This window comes from Sus scrofa, chromosome 6 (assembly GCF_054392235.1).
Source record: "Sus scrofa isolate SSC_HxYL_T2T_F1_AM1 chromosome 6, Sscrofa_HxYL_maternal_Yorkshire_Landrace_v2.0, whole genome shotgun sequence".
Lineage (NCBI taxonomy): Eukaryota > Metazoa > Chordata > Mammalia > Artiodactyla > Suidae > Sus > Sus scrofa.
The window spans coordinates 795513-819582 of record NC_139388.1 but is presented as its reverse complement, the minus strand read 5'-3'; the positions used below and the strand labels follow the sequence as shown (position 1 = coordinate 819582).

At 50.0% G+C, this 24070-nt stretch overlaps 1 protein-coding gene and 1 long non-coding RNA gene across 11 annotated transcripts in view; one reads left to right on the top strand and one right to left on the bottom strand.

The window, feature by feature from the left end:
- LOC102168158 (uncharacterized) overlaps positions 1-2764 on the top strand; it is a 52595-nt gene extending 49831 nt beyond the window's left edge. For 4 of the 6 annotated variants that reach the window (XR_014805041.1, XR_014805040.1, XR_014805039.1 and 1 more), the window contains one exon: positions 1382-2764. The gene's annotated coding sequence lies outside the window, so the exon portion shown is untranslated. The remainder of the gene's footprint in view (positions 1-1381) is intronic. The other 2 variants (XR_014805042.1, XM_084958776.1) reach the window with 1 other exon arrangement.
- LOC106509328 (uncharacterized) overlaps positions 1-24070 on the bottom strand; it is a 63355-nt gene that overhangs the window by 16076 nt on the left and 23209 nt on the right. The window lies entirely within an intron of this gene.

Genomic DNA, 24070 nt, shown 5'->3' with positions numbered 1-24070 from the left:
GCCCAGATGTCCACCAAAAAACAGTGCAAACTGGATCCAGGAACTCTGCAAGGCCAGTATTCATTCCAGTGCTTTTTGGGCTCTGATGTCAGCCTCTGCAGAATCTGAAGGCAGTCAGAATTCTTTTTTTGTGTGTCTTTTTTGGGGGGGCGGCTCACCTGCTGCATATGGAAGTTCCCAGACTAAGTGTCCATTTGGAGCTGTAGCCACCAGCCTACATCACTGCCACAGCAACATGTGATCTGAGCCACCTTTGCAACCTACACCACAGCTCATGGCAACGCTGGATCCTTAACCTGATGAGGGAGGCCAGGGACCAGTGTCCTCATGGATGCTAATCAGGTTCATTAATGGCTGAGCCATAATGGGAACTCCCTGAAGGCAGTCAGAATTCTTGACAGCATGTCCAGTCATCTGGACTTTAGGCTCTCTGAATTGTCTGAAAGTGACCCAGAGATGGAAAGGGTAGGACAAGGCCCTTCCTATCAGGTGAGTTAACTTAGACTGAAAAGTCAGAGGTGACTTGTAACCTAGCCCTCCTTGAAATGGAGTTTTAAGTAAAGAACAACCCCCCCTTGGCTAAGAAGGCAGCTGCAAGCCTTTCCAGCTGTGCTCATCACTACGCCACCCTTCTTGTAATAATGTAACAACTGTGTGCTCTCTGTCCAAGCCAGCAGCCCTGCTCATCAGGTACCCAGCATTGCTCATCAGTTCTGCTTCTGCAACCTTGCTTGCTCAGTTTCTTAGGGAGGCACACTGTCTGCTTGGGGATGGGGGAGGTCCCGGATGCTTACATGGCAAAATCAAGACCTTGTAGTGTATAAACGTTACTGAGAACAAAGACCTGGTGCTCAGACTCTGGAGGTGACTTCTCTGAGCCCGCAGCGGTGCTGAATAAACCTTGCTTTTCCATATCTCCGAGTGCTGTTTGTCTTCTTCCGTTGCCACAGTTTTTGCGGTTTCCGCAACATCCTCACAAGGCAGATACCAGAGGGATCCAAAACCACCAACTCAAACTGCACATCGGGGCTCAGATACGCAAAGGCCAAGCTGCTTCTATGTCAGGGCTCCTCGTCCTCTAGTGGACATCACGACTCCCAGCCAGTCTCGTCCCAAACTGGTCTCCTGACACCAGCTGGTTCTGCTGGCCCTGCTCCTAAGCACCTGGGAGCCTGACTCTGCCCTCCCATCTCTCTCTCTCTTTCAGATCAATCTAAAGCCCTATGGAGGACAGTGTTTCTCTAAGTCCTCCATAGGCCTTCCTGCTGCATACGTGTCAGCCCTCATTTGCATCCATCAGGGTAACACACTTGGAGTCAGGCGTTCTGATTTACCTTAATTCCCCACCCCACCCACCCCTTTTTGTGTCACCTGGCTCCAGGTAAGATGTGCCCTCAGCGGTGTTCACAAGACAGGAGAGGCACAGATGGAAGAAAATCTAAGGACCATTGCAGACCACTCTCCAGAGGGGGCTCCTGCGTAAAGACAGCCTGCCCACCGCAAGATGTCAGCTTTTACACACACACACTCCCCATTGACGACCAGCTCCCCAGAGGCCAACCCCCTGGACTCTGGAAAACTGCATGCGCCATACCCCAGCCAGGAGCCTGCATGCTCAGACTTCTACCTCTGCAGAACCCCAAGGCTGTGTGAACCCTGATGGTTCATAAGAATGAATAATAATAATGTGGGCTTCGTGCCAGCTGAGGACACTGAAGGTGACCCTGCTATTTGGAAGGCAGAATCCTTTCCCTGCTACCAGGTGAGACAATTTGGACTGCAGAGTCAGCTGTGACCTGTAAGTCATCGCTTTTGGATGGACACCTCCTGGGGGATCCACCTATTCCCAATTTGAACCGCATCTCTGGCCCTGGAAGTGCCACTAGCAAGATGCTGCTGGGCTCGGCCAGGGCTTCAGCACCCTCTTGTGGCCATTCTCTCTAATGAAAACCCAGAGACCTGCCTCCTGCCTCCTGAACAGAGTTCCTGGATGGACGGCACTGGGCTTGTGCACCCAATAGTCAGTTTAATCCCTCCTCTCACCCTAAGAACCACCAAGTGTATTCCAGGAGGGTTATCTTTCTCTCCGAGTCAGCCCTGGCCCTCACTCCTCTAAGTCACTGAGACGAACCCAGTACAAACCAGGTGACCAGACCTCAGTGGATCAGCCTCCCATCTCCACTTCTGGGACTTGGTATGAGGTAATATTTTCTGCCTCAGGGGTGAACCTGAGGAGGGGAGAGGCTGAGATGGAAGGAAAAGAAGAAACTTTTCAGAGAACCCTTCAAGAGATGAGTCTCTGGGGCAGATGCAGCATGCAGGGAGAGCAAGGAACTGCTGCTTTTTCACTTTCCATTCATGACCACTCACCCACCTGTCCAGAGGACAAACACCATGCAAACCTTATGCAGGAACACTGCAGGCCCAATATACAACCCCGCACCACTGAGGTTCAGATGTCTAACACTGTCGGAAATAAAGGCAGTCAGAATTCTTGAAAGCCTGACCAATTATCTGGGTTTTAGGCTCCCTGAGGGAAGGGTAGGACAAGATCCTTCCTATAATCTGGGTTAATTTAAATCTGAGATTCAGAGGGGGCCCATAACCTAGCCCTCATCCTGAGGCATGTCTGGTGAATCCAACACTAGCAACTCAAACCTGATCTCTGCAGTGGTATATGCGAATGCCAAACAGCTGCTGGGCCTTGTCAGTGCTCCGTCACCCTCTGAAGGACAGTCTCTCAAATAAAAACTCAGAACCCTTCCTCCTGCCTCCTGACCAAAGCTATGGATGCACCACTCTCACCTGGTTCACCTGATGGCTGAATTCCCTCCTACTCTCAAGGTACAACCAGGTACCTTACGGAGGCCAGAGGTGTCTCCAAAAGTCTCCCAGGTCTCTCCCTCCTCCTAGCCCACCAAGACCACTACCCTACATCCACCAGCAGATTCCACTTCAAGTCAGCTCAGCAGGTGGATATCTGTAAGCCTGCCTTAATACTCATGGCCTGGTTCTCACTATGGTTTGTTCTTTGTGGGTACTTATAGGAAGTCATGGCTCAGGTCAAAAAAAAAAAAAAAAAAAAAAAAAGAATTCTAGGGAGAAATTTGAGACATAGATCCTGGGCTGGAGAACATCCTTCCCAGTGAAAAAAGCCACTTCTGCACACACCATTCAGGCCCACAAACACAGTTTTCCATATGCCAACCCTGACCAAAAGACCCAGTGCACTAAATGGACATGTCCAGGCTCAAAGTAAAAACCTGTGGATTCACGGTTATATTGCTGGAGAACCCAAGGGCTTTCAGACCCCCCCCCCACAGCTAGACTGTCAAATCATCTGGTCTTAGGGCCCAGTGAACATCATGCGAAGACCCCCTAATTGTGAAGGAAGAACTACCCACTCAGTCTCAGGGGACATATTTGGGACCTGAGAGTCAGAAGCAACCTGTAACTCAAATTTCCACCCTGCAGACATACTCGGGGTGTCCCCAGTCCCACCTCCAACCCCATCTCTGACCCTGGAATTGCCAAAACTAAGCTGCAGAGCTGTATGTCAGGTCTCCCTGTCCTCCAGTGGCCATTAGCACTCCCACCTTTTCTCATCCCAAACTTTTGCAGCTGATGGCACCCAGTTCCACTGGCACTGCACTTGAGCACTTGGGAGCCTGATTTGGTGGTCCAGGAGCTCTCTCTCACTCGAAATAAAATAAGGCCTTATTGATGGTTGTATTTCTCTAAGGCTTCCATAGGCATCCCCATTCCCTATGTGTCAGGGCTCCATTGAGTCCATCAGGGGACACACTTTGAGTCAGGCAACTGGCATTACATTACTTCCCCCTTCCACCCACTTCACTAGTCTTTATTCTGTGTCACCTGGCTTGATGTAAGATGTGCCCTCGGTGGTGCTTGAAAGGTAGGAGAGGTGCAGATGGAGGAAAATCTAAGGAACATTGTAGAGGACTCTCAAGAGAGAGGGCCCCTGCAAAAAGGCAGCCTGCCCACCTCAAGATGTCAGCTTTTTTCTCCATTGACCAGCAGTCCGGCTCTCCAGAGGCCACCTCCCTGGATTCTAGGAAACTGCATGCCCAAAACTTCAGCCAGCAAACTGCATGCTAACACTTCTACTTCTGGAGAACTCCAAGGCCCTGTGGACCCCAGTGGCACATACAATGATGTGGACTTTGGTTAGCTGAGTTGACTGAATGTGACCATGACATTTGGAGGGCAGAACACAGTCCCTTTTACCAGGTGTGCCAATTTGGACTGGAGAGTCACCTGAGGCCTGTAGTAACTACTTTTCAAAAGACACCTCCTAGGAGATCCACCCATTTCGATCTTGAAACCCATCTTTGAACCTGGAGGTGAAACTACCAAGCCTCTCCTGGGCTTGATACATGTTTTGATGCCCTCTGGTGGCCATTCTCTCCAATGACAACTCACACCCCTGCCGCCTGCCTCCTGCCTCCTGAATAGAGCCCCTGGATGGATTGCACTTAGCCTGTGCTCCAGATAGTTGACTTCATCCCTTTAAGAACAATCAAGTGCATTCTAGGGGCGTTATTATTCTCTCAAAGTCAGCCATGGAATTCACTCCTCCCAATCCTTCCCCACATGTCTAAGTTTTGAATCGAATCCATCCACATCTGGTGATGGGATTTCAATGAATCATCTTCCCCACTCTTCATTTCTGGGTTTTGGCTGTAGTTTTTTCCCCCCTCCTTGGGGAATTAGAGGAGGGGAGAGGCTCTGAATGAAGGAAAAGAAGAAACATTTTAGAGAATCCTCAAGAGACCAGTCTGGGGTGAATGCAGCCTTTGGTCTGATCAAGGAAGCACAGCTTTAGCACATTCAATTCATGAGTGCCTGCCCAACTGTCCTGAGGACAAATCCTGTAGAAGCCTGATCTGGGAGTGCTGAAGGCATAGTCCTCAATCTCATGTTTTTTGGCGAAGATGCTAGTCTCTGAAGAAGACAAATGCCATCAGAACTCTACACAGGCTCTCAAGTCATTTGGACTTTAGGCTCCACTAGCTGTCTGAAAGTGACCCACAGGTGGTAAGAGCAGGACAAGTCCTTCTTATCAGGGTAGTTAATTCAGACCTGAGATTCAGAGGTGACCTGTAACACAGCCCTCCTGACAAGGCATGTCCCATGGGGATCCACCATGCTCAACTCAAACCTCATCTCTGGGCTGGGATTTGCCAACGCCAAGCAGCTGCTGGGTGCTGTCAATGCTCCATCACCTTCTTGTGGCAAATCCTTCAAATAACAACTCAGAGCCCCGCCCCTGCCTCCTGACCAAAGCCATGGATGCACTGCAAACTCCTCCTTCAGCTGAAGGCCAAACTCCCTCCTACACTTACCCTAAGTTCTACCTTGTGCCTTACAGAGGCCAAAAGTCTCTCTCAAAGTCTCCTGGGACTCTCCATTGTCCTGCCCATCCAACACCACTACCCTATATCCATTGGTTGAACCCACATCAAGTCAACTCAACAGCTGGAAATTCATAAGCCTATGTTAATACATGTGACCTAGTGCACACTCTGGTTAATTCTTCGGGAGTACATTGTAAGTAACAGTAGGGCAGGTAGACAAGGAAAAAAAGGGACTTTAGGGAATAATTTGAGGCTTAAATCCCAGGAAGGAGCACATCCTGGCCAGCCCAAAACACAACTTCTACACATGCCATTCAGGCCCTCAAGCACTGCTTTCCAGATGCCACCTCCGACCAAAGCCCCATTCTGGTAAAGGGACACACACAAGGCTAAAACCAAGTACTTGTGAATTCTGAGTTTTAATGCTGCAGAACCCAAGGCTGTAAGACTACCCCCCACCCCAGATAGCCTGTCAAATCATCTGTACTTAGGGCCCCATGATCCCTATGGAAATGACCCCCTAGTCATGAAGCAAGAACTGTGCACCCACTCCCAGGATATGTGTTTGGGATCCAAGAGTCAGAAACAACACAGTAACTCAACTGGCCTCACTGGGCATGTCCTCTGGGTGCCACCAGTACCCACTCCAGCCCCATTTCCTGTGCTCAAAATACCAACACTAAACAGCGTCTCAGCATGTTTGGGCTCCTCTTCCTCTAGTGTCCATTACCACTTACAGCTACTATTGTCCCAAACTTCTGCCTCCTGACTGACCCGGTTCTGTTGGCACTGTTTTTGTATACCTATAAGCCCAGTTTGGTCCTCCTGTCTGTTTCACTCTTTCAGAATCATCTAAGACCTTACCTCCCTGCTCTCTATGTGTCATCACTCCTTTGAGTTCATCAAGGAAATACACTTTAGAGTCAGGCAACTAGCATTACATTATTCCCCATAACACTCCCCATCTTCAGCCTTTGTTTTGTGTCACCTGGCTTCAGGTAAGATGGAGAAAAAAGTAAGGAATGTTGCAGAACATGCTTGAGAGAGGGCTCCTGCATAAAGACAGCCTGCCCACCACAAGACATTGGCTTTTACACTCACTCTTCATTGATGACCAGCAGCCCAGCTCTCCAGAGACCAAACCCCTGGACTCTGGGAATCTGCAAGTCCAGTAATTCATGTCTTCATGCTTAAAGTTATAGTTCTGGAGAACCCCAAGGCCCTATGAGCCCCAATATCCTGTCCTACAGCTTTGGGCTGGCTGGGTCAACTGAAGGTGACCCCAATATTTAGAAGGCAGAACACTTTCCCTTTTACCGGTGTTCTAATTCAGACCCAAGGGTCAGCTGTGGCCTGTATGCAACCACTTTTTAATGGACATTTCCTGGGTGATCATCTGGACTTCGAGCCACAGAGCTGTCTTGAAAGCTGCCCACAGGTGGAAAGGGCAGGACAAGTCCTTCCAATCAGATGAGTTAATTTAGACTTGAGTGTCAGTGGAAAACTGTAACCTAGCCATAATTGCAATACGTGTCTCAGGGGGATCTACCTCCTCCAACACTAACCCCACATCTGGACTGGGATTTGCCAATGCCAAGCAGCTGCTTGGCTATGCCAGCGCTCCTTTGCCCTCTGGTGATGAATTGTTGAATAAAACTTCAGAGCCCTTCATCCTGCATCCTGACCGAAGCCATATTAGCACCACACTTGCCTTGTTCTCCTGAAGGCCCAACTCCCTTCTACTCTCATTCTAAGTAAAACTTTGTACCTTACAGGGACCAGAGGTCTCTCACAATGTCTCCTATGACTCTCCCTCCTCCTCCCTACCCAACACCACTACCCCATGTCATCTGGCTGATCCCCCTTCAATTCAGCTCACCACCTATAAATACATCTGCCTCCCTTAGTACATGCAACATATTCCTTGCCATTGTTCATTTTTGTGGGTTACTATTAGAAAGCCATGGCTCCGTTAGAAAAAAATAGGAACCACAGGGAGAAATTTGAGACTGAGACCCAGGAAAGAGCACATCCTGCGCAGCCAAAAATGCCACTTCTACAACTCTCCATTCATGTCCTAAGCACTGCTTTCCAGGTGCCACCCCCAACAAAAGCCCCATTCTCTAAACCAGATATGCCCAATGCTCAAGACAAGTACCTGTGGATTCAGGGTTATACTGCTGGAGAAACCAAAGGCTATCAGTCCAACCACACCTGATCCCCAGATCGACGGTCAAATCATCTGTACTTAGGGCTCCGTGATCCCTACGGAAATGACCATCTAGTCATGATGGAAGAACTACTCACCCACTCCCAGGGGAAGTTTTTGGAACCTGAGAGTCAGAAGCCATTGTAACTCAACTTTCCTCACTTTGAGGTCCTTGGGGTACCACCAGCACCACCTCCAACCCCATCTCTAACCCTAGAAGTGCCAGACTTAACAGCATCTTGATATATCTGAGCTCCTCGACCTCTAGTGGCTATTCCCACTCCCAGGTATTCTCATCCCAAACTTCTGCCTCCTGACCAGACCCAGTTCCATTGGCACTGCTCTTGAGCACCTGGGAGCCTGGCCTGGTCCTCCTGTTGCTTCACTCTCTCAGAATCATCTAGGGCCTTATGGAGGGTGGTATTTCACTAAGTCTTCCATATGCCTCCCTGCTCCCAATCTGTCAGCACTCCCTTGAGTCCATCAGGGCAACACATTTTGAGTCAGGCAACTGGCTTTACATTACTTCCCAGAACACCCTGCTTCACCAGCCATTCTACTGTGTCACCTGGCTTCAGGTTAACTGTACCCTCAGTGGTACTCAAAAGGCAGGAGAGGCTCAGATAGTGGAAAAACAAGGAACATTGCAGAACACCCTCAAGAGAGAGGGCTCCTGTGTAAAGACAGTCTGCCCACCCCAAGACATCAGCTTTTACACACACTCTTCATTGAAGACCAGCAGTCCAGCTCTCCAGAGGCCAACCCCCTGGACTCTGGAAAATGGCATGCCCAATACTCCAAGCAGCTGCCTGTGTGCTCAGAGTTCTACATCTGGAGAACCTAAAGCATGTCTGAACCCCTATGGCCCATCCAATAATGTGGGCTCCAGGCCAGCTGAGTCAGCTGAAGGTTGTCATGATTATTTATTTATTTATTTTGCCTTTTAGGGCCACACCTGAGGCCTATGGAGGTTCCCAGGCTAGGGGTTAAATAGGAGCTGTAGCTGCTGACCTGTGCCACATCCACAGCAATGGCAGATCCAAGCCACATCTTTGACCTACCCCACAGCTCATGGCAACCTCAGATCCTTAACCCACTGAGCAAAGCCAGGGATTGAAACTGCATACTCATGGATGCTAGTCAGATTTGTTAACTACCAAGCCATGACAGGAACTCAGTACCCTGATATTTTTAAAGCACAACACGTTCCCTTTTACCTGGTGATCAGATTTGGACTGCAGAGTCAGCTGTTTCCTGTACATAGTCACTTTTTGATGGACACCTCCTGAAGGATTCACCCATCCACGTCTCAAACCCCATCATCTCTGAAGCTGGAGATGTCACTACCAAGCAGCTCTTGGACTTGGACCTCCCTTCAGCACCCTCTGGTGGCCTTTCTCTCTAATGACAACTTGCAGCCCTGCCTCCTTCATCCTGAACAGAGCCCCTGGTTGGACTGCATTTGGCTTGTGCAACCAATTGATTTAATCCCTCCTGTCATTCCAGGGGGCTTATTATTCTCTCAAAATCAGCCATGGCACTCCCTCCTCCTAGTCCTTTCCTCTCCTCAAATTCCTTGAGCTGAACACCCTTCAAATCATGTGACCAGATTTCAATGATTCAGCTTCATGATCTTATTTGAGACTAAGATTTCTACTCAGAGGGAAAGAGAAGATGGGAGAGATGGGAGAGGCTCAGAAGGAAAAAAAGAAGAATCTTTTCCAAGACCCTCAAGAGACCAGTCTCTGGGGTATATGCAACCTGGGGCCCAAGCAAGGAACCACTGCTTTTGCACTCTCCACTCACAGCCACCTCCCAGCTGTCCAGAGCACAAACACTATGCAAGCCTCATCAGCACACCCTGAAAGTCAGTATTCAATTCCATGCCCTTTTGGCTCAGATGCAGCCTCTGTATTATCCAAAGGCAGTTAGAACTCTAGACAACCTGTCCAATCATCTGGACTTTAGGCTACCCAAGCTGTCTGAATGCAACCCACAGATGGGAAAGGAAGGACAAGGTCTTTCATTTGGGTGAGTTAATTTAGACCCGAGAGACAGAGGTGACCTATAACCCAGCCCTCCTCAGAAGGCATGTCTCCTGGGATCCACCACCCTCAAACTCCTGTTCAGATTCTCCAATGACAAATAGCTGCTATGCTCTGCTGGTGCTCCATCACCCTCTGGCGGCCAATCTCTCTAATAACAACTCAAAGTTTGTTCCTCCTCCTTCAGACCAAACCATAGATGCACTGCACTTGCCTTGTTCTTCTGAAGGCCAAACTCCCTCCTACTCTCACTCTAAGTACCCCCACCATGTGCCTTACAGATGTCTAGAGGTCTCTCTCAAAGTCTTCCTGGACTCTTCCTCCTCCTCCCTACCCAACACTACTGTATGTCCACCAGCCAATCCCAATTCAAGTCAGCTCACCAGCTTTATAGTCATCCTCCTGTCTTAATACCTGTGACTTAGTTCTCTTAAGTTTCATTCCTTATGGGTAACTTATAGGATGCCAAGGCTCAGGTCAAAAATGAAAAAAAGGAACTATAGAAGGAATTTGAGACTTAGACCTGGGAAGGAACACATCCTGGTCAGCCACAAAAGCCACTTCTACACACTGCATTCAGGTCCACAGGCACCGCTGCTTTCCAGATGCCATCCCTGACAAAAGCCCCATTGTCCTAAATGGACATGCCCAAGGCTCAAACCAAGTAACTGTGGATTCAGGGTTATTCTGTTAGAGAAACAGAAGTCTTTCTGACCACTAGTGCCTCCCAGTCCAGACAGGCTGTCCAATCATCTGTACATCAGACTCCATGATCCCTAAGGAAAAGACCATTTAGTCATGTGGGAAGAACTATGTACCCCAAAACAGGTGAAGTTTTGGGGACCCGAGTGTCAGAAGCAACCTGTAACTTGACTTTCCTCACTGGACAAGTCCTCAGTCAGCCACCAGTGCCACCTCCAAATCCACCTCTGAGCCTGCCAGCATCAACACCAAACAGCAGCTGGGCATGTCATAGCTCCTCGTCCTCTAGTGGCCATAACCACTCTCAGCCTTTCAAATGCCAAACTTCTTCCTGGGCACACCAAGTTCTGTTGGCACTGCTCTTGAGCACCTGGGAGCCTGATTTGCTTCCCCACTGCCCCGAACAGTCTAAGTCTTGATGGAGGGTGGCATTTTTCTCTCTAAATCTTTGACCTTCCATCCTGTTTCCTGTCTGTCAGCACTCTTTCAACCTATCAGAAGAACTCACTTTGAGTCAGGCAACTGGTTTTACATTGTTGGCCAGGCCTTATTTTGTGTCACCTGGTTTCAGGTAATGTGTTCTCTCGGTGGTGCTTGAAAGGAGGGAGAAGTTCAGATGGAGGAAAATCTAAGGAAATTTGTACAACACACTCAAGAGAGGTCTCCTGCATAAAGACAGCCTGCCTACCACAAGATGTTGGCTTTTACACTCACCCTTCATTGATGAACAGAAGCCCCTGGTTCTCCAGAGGCCAAAACACTGGACTCTGTCAAACTGCATGCCCAATATTCCAGCCAGCTTACTGTGTCTCCACACTTCTATTTCTGGAGAACCACAAGGCTGTATGAACCCTGAGGCCATGTACAATAAAGTGGGCTTTGGGCTGAGTCAACTCAAGGTGACCCTGATATTTGGAAGGAAAAACACATTCCTTTTTGCCAGGTGAGCCAATTCAGATTGGAGAGTGGTATTGGCCTTGAAGTAAGCCCTTTTCAAAGGACACCTCCTGGACGATACACCCAAGCCCATCTCAAACCCCATCTCTTAGCCTAGAGGCGCCACTACCAAGCAGCTCCTAACTTGGAACATGTTTTGGACTTCTTGGTGGCTATTCTCTGAAAGATGACTCATAGCCCTGTGCTCCTGCCCCCTGGACAGACCCCCTGGATGGGCTGCCCTGGGCTTGCACATTTGATAGTACATTTAATTCCTCTTCTCACTTGAAGAACAAGCCAGCACCTTACAGGGGGCAGATTTTTCTCTCAAAGTCAGCCATGGCACTCACTCCTCCCAATCCTTACCCACCACTCTAAATCCTTAAGGCAAACCCATTCAAATCTGGTGACCAGATTTGAATGAATCTGTGTCCCACTTATCATTTCTGGGACTTGGCCAGAGCTAAGATGTTCCCCTAGGGGGGGATGAGAGGAGGGGAGAGGCTCAGATGGACAAAAAGGAAGAAAAATTTCAGACAACCCTCAAGAGACCTGTCTCTGGGGACACAACCTGCTGACCAAAGAAGCACTGCTTTTGAGGATTCCATTCATGAACACCCTCCAGCTGTCCAGAGGCCAAACACCGTGCATGCCTGACCTGGGAGTCCTGCAAGCCCAGTATTCAATCCCACATATCTTGGGATCCAGTGTTAGCTTCTGCAGAATCTGAAGTCAGTCAGAACTCTTAGCAGCCTCGCCAATCATTTGGACGTTTGTCTACTGGAGCTGTTGGAAAGCGACCCACTGATGTGAAGGAATTATACGCAGGACATGCCTCCTCTCCATGCATATCCTGGAGGTGGGGGGGGATCCACCATCCCCAACTCAAGCCCCCCCTCTGGCCTGGGATTCCCCCATACCAAGCAGCTGTCGAGCTCTGTTGCCCTCTGGTGGCCATTCTCTTGAATAGCATCTCAGAGCCCTTAACTCCTGCTTCCTGACTAGGGCCATGGGTGCACCGTGCTTGGTTTTGTTCACCTGATGGCAGAAGTCCCCACTACCGTCACTCTAAATACCACCCTGTGATTTACAGAAGGCCAGATGCCTTTCTCAAAGCCTCCCAGGACTCTCCATCCTCTTCACAAAACTACCCCACATCCACCAACGGATCCCATTTCACGTCAGCTCACAGGCTGGACATTCATCTGCCTGCATTAATACACACAACATAGTTCTCTCTATGGATTGTTCTTGGGGGTAACTTACAGGAGGCCATGGCTCAGGTAGAAAAAGAAGAAAAGGAAGTTCCCATCATGGCTCAGTGGTTAACAAATCCGACTAGGAACCGTGAGGTTGTGGGTTCAATCCCTGACCTTGCTCAGTGGGTTAAGCATCTGGCATTGCCGTGAGCTGTGGTGAGGTTGCAAATGCAGCTCCGATCTTGCATTGCTGTGGCTGTGGTGTAGGCCGGTGGCTACACTCCGATTTGACTCCTGGCCTGGGAACCTACATATGCTGTGGGAGCAGCCCAAGAAGTGGCAAAAAGACAAAAAAAAAAAAAAAAGAAAGAAAGAAAGAAAGAAAGAAGAGGAACTCTAGGGAGGAATTTGGGACTTAGACCCCAGGAAGTACCATATGCTGGCCAACCAAAATGCTGCTTCTACACATTCCACTCAAGTCCACAAGCACTGCTTTCCGGATGTCACCCAGGACAAAAGCACCACTATCCTAAATGAACATGCCCAAGGCTCAAACAAAATACCTGTGGATTCAGAGTTATACCAATGGAGAACCCAAAGGATTTCAGACACACCCTCCAACCCAGATAGCCTGTTAAATCATCTGGTCTTAGGGCTCAGTGACCCCTGTGCAAATGACCCCTGGTCATGAAGGAAGAAATACACACCCTCTCCTGGGAGATGTGTTTGGGAGCTGAGAGCCAGAAAAAACCCATACCTCGAATTTCCTCACTGGGCACATCCTCAGGCTGCCATCAGCACCACATATAACCACCTCTCTGAGCCTGGTAGTGCCAACACCAAACAGCAGCTGGGTATGTCATAGCTCCTCAAACTCTAGAGGCCATTACCACTTTGGCCAGTCTCGTCCCAAACTGCTGCCTTCTGACCCCACCTTGTTCCACTGGCAATACCCTTGAGCACCTGTGAGCCAGATCTGGTCTTTCCCTCTCTCTCAGAAAAATAAAAGAGCATGTGGAGGGTGGTATTTCTGCCTCTAAGTCTTCCATGGGCTTGCCTGCTCCCATCTCTCAGAAATCCTTGAGTCCATCAGGGGAACAAACTCTGTGTCAGGTAATGGGATTTTATGTTAGTTCCCTACCTCACTTCACCAGCCCTTAGTCTGTGTCACCTGGCTGCATGTAACATGTTCCCTCAGTGGTTCTTGAAAGGAAGGAGAGGCTCAGGTGGAGGAAAATTTAAGGAACTTTGAAGAAGATCCTCAAGAGGGAGGTCTCTGGCATAAAGACTGCCTGCCAGGTAAAAGACATCAGTTTTACACTCACTCTTCATTGATGACCAGCAGCAGCCCAGCTCTCCAGAGGCCAAACCACCGACTCTGAAAAACTGCGTGCCCAATACTCCAGCCAGCTGCCTGCGTGCTGAGAGTTCTTTCTCAGCCATCTGGACTCTGCAGACCCGTCTAACAATGTGGGCTTTGGGCTAGCTGAGCCAACTGAGGTGACCTTGATATTTGGAAGGCAGAATCCATTACTGGGTGTGCCAATTCAGAATGGCATGTCAGCTGCAGCCTCTAAGTAACCCCGTTTCAATGGACACCTCCTGGGGGATCCACTCACCCCCATCTCAAACCCCATGTGTAAGCCTGGAGGTACCACTATCAAGCTGCTCCTGGGCTTCAACCATGTATCAGCACCTTCTGGCAGACATTCTTTCTTTTTTCTTGACTTTTTTTTTTTTTTGCTTTTTAGGGCCGCACCTGCAGCATATGGAGGTTCCCAGGCTAGGGGTCCAGCTGCTACAGCTGCTGTCCTAGGCCACTGCCATTTCAAATCAGAGCCACATCTGCAAACTACACCGCAGATCATGGCAATGCTGGATCCTTAACCCACTGAGTGAGGGCAGGGGTCAAACCTGCAACCTCATGATTCCTAGTTGGAGTCATTTCCACTGCACCACAACAGGAGCTTCTGGCACACATTCTTTCTAATGACAACTCACAGCCCTGCCTCTGAACAGATCCCCTGTATGGACTGCCCTTGGCTCCTGCACCCCTTGGCAGATTTAATCACTCATTCCCCTCTAAGAACAAGCAAGCACCTTCTGGGGGGTTATTTTTCTCTTAAAGTCAGCCATGGCACTCACACAGTCCTTGAGCCAAACCCACTCCAAATCAGGTGACAGGACTTCAGTGAAGACTCCTCCCCTCATCATCTCTTTGACTTGGCAAGAGGTAAGATGTTCACACTCGGGGGGAACGGGAGGAGGGGAGGATGGAAGAAAAGAAGCAACTTTTCAGATAACCCTCAAGAGATGAATCTCTGGGATGGATTCAACCTGCCAACCAAGGAACTGTTGCATTTGCACTCTCCATTCACGACCACCTGCCCAGCTCTCCAGAGGCCAAACACCATGCAAGTCTGATCTGCAAAAACACTGCAAGCCCAGTATTCAATCCCATGCCTTTGGGCTGAGATGTAAGCTTCTGCAGAATCCAAAGGCAGTCAGAACTCTTCAGAGCCTGTCCAATCATTGGGACTTCAGTCTACCAGAGCTGTTGGAAAGTGACCCTCAGATGGGAAGGGAAGGACAATGTCCTTCCTATCAGGTGAGTTAATTTAGACCCAAAAGTAGAGTCTACCTGTAAAGTAGACCCTCACACAGGGCATGTCCCGTGGGACCCACCACCCCCAAGTGGAACGCCAACTCTTGCCTGGGATATGCCAATGCCAAGCAGCTCCTGGGCTCTGCCTGTTTTCTCTCACCCTCTGCCAGCCAACCTCTCAAATAACAACTCACAGCCATTCCTCTGGCCTCTGGACCAAAGCCGTGATGCACCACACTCACCTTGTTCACCTGATGGCTGAGCTCCCTCCTCCTGTCACTCTAAGTACCACCCTGTGCCTAACAGGAGGCCAGATGTGTCTCTCAAAATCTCCCGGCACTCTCCCTCCTCTTCCCTGTCCAACACCACTACCCTGTGTCCACCAGCCTGTCCCACTTCAAGTCAGCACACCAACTGAAAATTCATCACATGCCTTAATACATGTGATATAGTTCTAGCTATGGTTCGTTCCTCCTGGGTAACTCACAGGAAGCGGTGGCTCAGGTATATAAAGAAGAAAAGGAATTCCAGGAAGGAATTTGAGCATAGCTCTCAGGAACAGCATATCCTGGGCAGCCAAAAATCCTGCTTCTACACACTCAATTCAGGTCCACAGGCACTGCTTTCCAGATGCCACCCCCAACAAAAACCCATTCTCTTAAATGGACATGCCCAAGGCTCGAAACATGTGGATTCAGGCTTGTACCACTGGAGAAACCAAAGGCGTTCAGATCATCCCCAACCCCAGATAGTCTGTAAAATCATCTGGTCTTAGGGCGCCATTGCCCCTATTCAAATAACCCCCCGGTCATGAAGGTAGAACTACAGGGGAGGTGTTTGGGGTCACAGGGTTGGAAGCGACCCATAACACTAATTTCCTCACTGGGCACATCCTCAGGCTGCCACCAGTGCCACCTGCAACCCCATTTCTGAGCCTGGTAGTGCCAACACCAAACAGCAGCTGGGCATGTCATAGCTCCTCATCTTCTAGAGGCCATTACCACCCCAGCCAGTCTCATCCCAAACATCTGCCTTCTGACCCCATCGTGTTCTCTTGGCATTACTCTTGAGCATCTGGGAGCCTAATTTGGTCTCTCTAAGTCTCTCTCTCCCTCAGTCTCTGTCTCTGTCTCTCTCAGAAAAATCACAGGCTTTGTGGAGTTTGTCATATCTCCCTCCAAGTCCTCCATATGCCTCCCTGCTCCTTATCTCTCAGGACTCCTTTGAGTCCATCAGGGGAGCACACTTTGTGTCAGGCAACTGGCTCTACATTACTTACCCACCCCACCCTGCCTTGCCAGCCCTTATTCTGGGTCACCTGGCTTCAGATAAGATGTTCCCTCAGTGGTGCTTAAAAGGAAGGAGGGGCTCAGATGGAAGAAAAACTAAGGAACTTTGAGGAACACCCTCAAGAGAGAGGGCTCTGGCATAAAGTCAGCCTCCCTCCAAAAGACGTTGGCTTTTACACACACTCTTCACTGATGAGCAGGAGCCCAGCTCTCCTGAGGCCAAACCCCAGAACTCTGGAAAACTGCATGCCAAGTACTCCAGCCAACTGCCAGAGTGCTCATAGTTCTACTTCTGGAGAATCCCAGGGCTGCCTGAGCCCTGGAGGCACATCCAATAACACGGGCTTTGTTTGGCTGAGCCAACTAAAGGTGACCCAGGTGTTTGAAAGGCAGCATGATTTTCCTTTTGCTGGGTGAGTCAATTGGGACTGAAGAGGTAGCTGCAGCCTATAAGTAACACCTTTTCAACAGACACCTCCTGTGGGATCCACCCATTCCCATCTCAAACCCCATCTCTGAACCTGGAAGTGCCACTACCAAGACAGTTCTGGACTTGGCTGGCATTCCTGAGCCCTCTGGCAGCCATGTCTCTAAAGATGACTCACTGCCTTGTCTCCTGAACAGAGTCCTGCTTGGACTGCACTGGGCTTGTGCACCCAATGGTCAATGTAATCCCTCCTTTCACACTAAGAACCACCAAGCACCTTCTGGGGGCTTACTTTTCTCTCAAAGTCAGCCTTGGTGCTCACTCTGCAAAATCCCTCCTTACATTTCTAAGTCACTGGGTGGAAACCACTCCAATCTGGGGAGCAGGTTTCAATGAATAAGCCTCCCCCTCTTCATTTCTCAGACTTGGCTTGAGGTAAGATTTTCCTTGTCAGGGGTGAATGAGAGGGCATTAAAGGCTCAGATAAAAGGAAAGGAAGAAAAATTTCAGAGAACCCTCAAGAGAGGAGCCTCTGGGATGGATGCAACCTGCAGACCAAGGGACAGCTGCTTTTGCACTCTCCATTCACAACCCCCCTCCCAGCTGTCCAGAGGCCCAACGACATGGATGCATGTTCCACCAAAACACTTCAAGCCCAGGATTTGATCCCATGCCCTTTTGTCTCAGAAGCAGCAGAATCTGAAGGCAGTCAGAACGCTAGACAGCCTGTCCAATCATCTTCACTTTAGGCTACCCAGCTGTCTGAAAGAGACCCCAGATAGGACGGGCAGGACAAGGTCCTTCTTATCACGTGAATTAATTTAGACACGAGAGTCAGAGGCGACCTGTAACTTAGCCCTCTTCGCAAGTCATGTCCCGGAGGGGGGGGGGGGATCCACCCCCCCCCCCAATCAAACCTCACTTCCGGCCTGGGAAACCAGGACCAAGCAGCTGCTGGGCTTGACATGCTCTTTGGTGCCCTCTGGTGGTCATTCTCTCTCATGACAACTCAGAGCCCTGCCTTCTGCCTCCTGAACTTCAGAACCCTTGAATGGACTGCTGTGGGCCTGTGCACCTGATATTTGATTTAATCCCTCCTCTCACTCTTTGAACAACCAAGTACCTTTCATGGGGTTATTTTTTTCTCACTCCTACCAATTCTTCCCCACTCCTCTATGTCATTGAGCTGGACCCACTCCAAATCAGGTGACTGATTTCAATGTATCAGCCTCCCTCTCTTCATTTCTGAGACCAGGATTGAGGTCAGATTTTCCCCCTAAGGGGTGGATGAGAGGAGGGGAGAGACTCAGATGGAAGGAAAAGAAGAAACTTTTCAGAGAACGCTCAAGAGTTGAGTCTCTGTGATGGTTGCAACCTGCTGACCAAGGAACCTCTGCTTTTGCCTCTCCATTCACATTCACCTGCCTGGTTGTCCAGATGCCAAACAGCAGGCACACCTGATCCAGGAACACTGCAAGCCCAGTGTTCAATCCCATGCCCTTTGGGCTTGGATGTCTGTCTCTGTGGAATCCTAAGTCAGTCAGAACTCTTGACAGCATGTCAAATCATCAGGACTTTAAGCTACCCAAGCTGTCTGAAAGTGACACCCAGATGGGATAGGGAGGACAGGGCCAGAGGTGAGAGTAAGAGGGCATCTGTAAGCTAGCCCTCCTCACAAGTACGTCCCTGTGGGGTCCACCGTCCCCAACTCCAACCTCACCTCTGGGCTGGGATTTGCCAATGCCAAGCAGCTGCTGGGCTCTGTTGGTGCTCTGCCACCCTCTGGTGGCCATTCTCTCAAATGACGGCTCAGAGCCCTTCCTCCTGCCTCCTGACCAAAGCCATGAATGGACTGCTCTCCCCTTGTTCCCCTGATGGCTGAATATTCTCCTACTCTCACTCTAATTACCACTGGTTCCTTACAGAGGCCAAAGGTCCCTCTCAAAGTCTCCCAGGGCATTCCCTCCTCCTCCCTACCCAACATCACTACCCTACACCCACTCGCCAATCACACCTGAGGTCAACTCACCACCTGGACATTCGTCTGCTTGCCTTAATCTACTCGATCTAGTTCTATCTGTGGATCATTCCTCTGGGGTATCTGACAGGATGCAGTGACTCAGGTAAAAAAAAAGGAGAAAAGGAGTGTGTAGAAGTGATGTTTTTGGCTGGTGAGGATGTGTTCCTTCCTGAGATCTGTGTCTTACGTTACACCCTAGGATGTAAGATATCACTTCTACACACTCCATTCAGGTTCACAGGCACTGCTTGCAGATTCCACACCTGACCAAATCCCGGTTCTTGAAAACGGACATGCCCAAGGCTCAAACCAAATACCTGTTGATTCAAGGTCATACTGCTGGAGAACCCAAAGGCATTCAGACTCTCCCCCTCCCAGGTAGCCTGTCAAGTCATCTGGTCTTAGGCCTCTGTGACCCCCTATGCAAATGACCACTAGTCATGAAAGAAGAACAATGCACCCACTCTCAGAGGACATGTTTGGGACTCAACCTGTAACTCACCTTTCCTTGCTGGGCACATCCTCAGGGTGCTGCAAGTGCCACCTCCAACCCCATCTCTGACCCTGAAAGTGCCAAAACCAAACAGCATCTGTGTGTGTCAGGGTTCCTCGTCCTCCAGTGGCCATTTCCACTCCCAGCCAGTCTCATCCCAAATTTCTTCCTCCTGACTCACCTGGTCCCACTGGCACAGCTCTTGAGAACCTGTGCGCTCAATTTCTCCTCCTCCAGTCTCTTTCTTACAGAAAAGTCAAAGGCCTTATGGATCATGGAATTTCTCTAAGTCTCCTATACGCCTCCCTGTGCCCTATCTATCAGCACTCCCTTGAATCCATCAGGGGAGCACATTTTGAGTCAGGAAACTGGCTTTGTATTGCTTTCCCACCCCACCCCACATTGCCAGCCATTTTGTGTCACCTGGCTTCAGGTAAGATGTTCCCTCAGTAGGGCTCAAAAGAAAAGCAAGGCTCAGATGGAGGAAAAGCTTGCAACTTTGCAGAACACCCTCAAGAGAGAGGGCTGTGGCATAAAGACAGCCTGCCCTCTAAAAGACATCAGCTTTATTTATGAACAGCAACCCAGCTCTCCATATGCAAAATACCTGGACTCTAGAAAACTACATGTCCAGTACTCCAGCCAGTTGCCTGGGTGCTCTGAGTTCTAATTCTGGAGAGCCTCATGGCCAGCTGAGCCCAGAAGTCCCGCCCAATAATATGGGCTTTGGGCTAGCTGGGCAGACTGCAGTTGAGCCAGATACCTGGAAGGCAGAACTCTTTCCATTTATTTATACCAGATGAGTCAATTTGGACTGGATAGTCAGCCGCAGTGGTTCAGTAACCAATTTTTGCTGGACCCCTCCTGGAGGATCCATCCATACACACTTCAAACCCCATCTCTGAGCCTGGAGGTGTTCCTACCAAGCAGCTACCGGGCTTGGCCAGCGCTTTGGCGCCCTCTGGCGGGCATTACGTCTAATGACAGCTCAGAGGCCTGCCTCCTGCCTCCTGAACAGACCCCTGGATGGACTGCACTGGGCTTGTGCACTGGGTAGTTGCTGTAATACCTCCTCTCATTCTAAAACTACCATTTTCCTCTCATAGTCAGCAATGGTGCTCACGCCTCCCAATCCTTCCCCTCTAAGTCATTGAGCCGAACCCACTCCCAATCACGTGACCAGATTTCAATGAATCAGCCTCCCCGTCTTCATTTCTGCCACTTGGGTCGAGGTGAGATTTTCACCATCAGGGGTGAATGAGAGGAGGGGAGAAGCTCAGACGGAAGGAAAAGAAGGAATCTTACAGAAAACCTTCAAGAGATGAGTCTCTGGGATGGATGAACCTGCTGACCAGAGAAATGCTGCTTTTGCACCCTCCATTCACAGCCACCCACCCAGCTGCCCAGAGGCCACACACTGCGCAAGCCTGTTCTGGGAGCGCTGCAAGCCCGGTATTCCATCCCACACCCTTTTGTCTCAGATGCAGCCTCTGCAGAATTCAAAGCAGTCAGAACGCTTCACGGACTGTCCAATCATCTGGACTTCAGGCTACCTGAGCTGTCAGAAAGTGACCCGCAGATGGGAAGAGCAGGACAAGGTCCTTCCTATCAGGTGAGCTAATTTAGACCCAAGAGTCAAAGGAGACCTGTAACCCAGCCCTCTTCACAAGGCATGACCACTGCTGATCCACCACCCCCACGTCAAACTCCACCTCTGGGCTGGGATAGGCCAATACCAAGCATCTGCTGGGCTCTGTTGCCCTCTGGTGGCCAATCTCTTGAATTACAACCCAAAGCCCTTCCTCCTCCCTCTGAAACAAGTCCATGGGGCTGCCCTGGGCTTGTCCACCTCAGAGCCAATGTAAATCATCCTTTCCCTGTAGGAACAATGGTTTCAGCTCTCCTAGGCAAACACCGTGCAATCCTGGCTCTGGAAAACTGCACGCCAAATATTCTTTTTTTTTTTTTTTTTTGTCTTTTTGTCTTTTGTTGTTGTTGTTGCTATTTCTTGGGCTGCTCCCACGGCATACGGAGGTTCCCAGGCTAGGAGTTGAATCGGAGCTGTAGCCACCGGCCTACGCCAGAGCCACAGCAACGCGGGATCCGAGCCGCATCTGCAACCTACACCACAGCTCACGGCAACGCCGGATCGTGAACCCACTGAGCAAGGGCAGGGACCGAACCCACAACCTCATGGTTCCTAGTCAGATTCGTTAACCACTGCACCACGACGGGAACTCCCACGCCAAATATTCTGACCAACTACTTGTGGATTTAGAGTTCTCCTTTGGGAGAATCCAAAAGTCAGCCAGACCCATGATTGCTGGTCCAAGGGTGTGGACTTTGGTCTACCTGAGCTGACTGCAAGTGACCCAGATGTGTTGAAGGTGGAACCATTTACCTTTTACTGGGTTAGCCAATTTTGACTGGAGAGTCAAGGCTGGCCTGTAACCTTCCCCTCCTCACCAGACACCTCCTGAGGGAATCCACCCCTCCCCATCTCTGAGCCTGGAAGTGCCAACATCAAGCAGGTGCTGGGCTTGCCCGGTGCTTCGGGGCCCTCTGGTGGCCATTTCCTCTAGTAACAACCCAGAGCCCTCCCACTCCTGCCTCCTAAACAAGCCCATGGACTGCACTGGGCTCGTGCACCTCAGAGAGCTGATGTAATTCCTCCTTTCCTTCTAGGAACAACCAAGTGCCTTCCAGGAGGCAGGTATTTCCCTCTCACAGTCATCCATGGCACTCACTCCTCCCTATCCCTTAGCATTCCTCTTAGCCTATGAGCTGAACCCACTCCAAATCAAGTAACTGGATTTACATTAGATCAGCCTCCCCTCTTAATTTATGTGACCTGTCTTGAGCTAAGATTTTTTCCCTTAGGGGTGAATGAAAGGGGGGAGAGGCTCGAATGGAAGAAATAGAAGGAAATTTTCAAAGAATCCTCAAGAGACAAGTTTCAGGAAATGTACAACCTTCCCACCAAGGAACCTCTGCTTTTCCACTCTCCATTCATGACCACCCACCCAGCTTTCCAGATGCTGAATATGGTGCAGGCATGATCCTGGAGCACTGCATGTCCAGTAACTAAGACAACTACATCTGTGTTCAGTTTTCTGCCTCCGCAGAATCCAAAGGCAGTCACTACTCTTGCCAGCCTGCCCAAGTGTCTGGACTTGAGGCCACCTGAGCTGTCTGAGAGCGCCCCACAGATGGGGAGGCAGAACAGTGTCCTTTCTCTCAGGTGAGGTAATTATCCTGGGGAGTCAGTGGTGCTCTGTATCCTACCCCTGCTCCCTAGGCATGTCCTGGGGGATCCACCAGCCCCATCTTCGACTCTGGCTCTGTGCTGGCACAGGCTGATCCCAAGCAGCCTCTGGGCTTTGCTGGTGCTCTAGCAATCATTCTCTCTAATAACCACTCTGAGGACCTTTTGCCTCCTGACCAAAACCAGGGACGGACTGCACTAGGGTTGTGCACTTGACAGCTGATTTCCAACCTACTCTCCCTCTAATGAAAACTATATCCCACCTGACAGAGGGCAATATCTTTGTCTCTCAAAGTCTCCTATGGCACTGTTTCCTCCTTTTCCAACACCACTGGTCTACGTCCCTCAGCTGATCCATCCCACTTCACATCAGGTCACCAGCTGGAAAGTCATCTGCTCACCGTAAAACATGTGATCGTGTCTTAGCGAATGCCCTTTCCCTGGAGATGAATGAGAGGAAGCATTGGTTCAAGAGGAAAAATGAAGAGGCACTCGGGGGAGAAATTTGGCAGATAGATCCCGGTGAGGAGTACAGCCTGGCCAGACAAAACACTAGTGCTGTTTCACACTCCATTCAGATCCTCAAGCACTGGTTTCCTGATGCCATACATGTGACAGAAGGCTGATTTGGGACAACTGCATGCTCAGGAATCAAGCCAGATATTTTGTATTCTGGGTTATGATGCTGGAGAATCCAAAGGCAGTGAGACCCCAGGCGGCCTACCAAACCGTTTAGTCTTAGCGCTCCACCAGCAGCACGGAAATGACCCTTAGTTGTAAAGGAAAAACTGTGTACCCACTATCAGGAGAGGAACTTTGGACCCAAGAGTCAGAAGCAACCTGTAACACACCTTTCCTTGCTGGGCACATCCTCAGGGTTCCACCAGCACCATTTCCAACCCTGTCTCTAAGTCTGGGAGTGCCAAGCTGCAGGTGGGCAATGTCAGGGCTCCTTGTCCTCTAGCGACCATTACCTCTGCTGACAATTCAGATCCCATCCTCCGCCTCCCGATGGCAAACGGTTCTGTCTGCGCTGCTCGTGACCATCTGCGAGCCTAATCTGGTCCTCCTTCCTTTCTCAGAAAACTCAAGGGCCTTACAGAGGGTGGTGTTTCTCTCTCAAGGTCTCCCATATCCTTCCCTGCTCCCTATCAGCAGCCCTTGAAGTCAATCAGCCGGATGCACTACGAGTCAGATAATTGGCTTTAAATTATTTCTCCTCTATCCTCCTTTTAGCCACCCTTTATCTTATGTGACCTGGCTTTAGGTAAGATTTCCCCTCAGGGGTGCACAAAAGGAGGGAGAGGCTCAGATCAAAGAAAAATGTGGAAAATTCAGAGAACACTCGAGACAGTTTTCTGGGATGGGCATAGCCTGCCCTCCAAAGGACCCCTGTTTTATACTCTCCACTGATGACCACTGGCCCTGCTCTCCAGATGCCAAACATCATGGAAGCCTGATTCTGGACAACCAAATGCCCAATACTCAAACCAACCGCATGT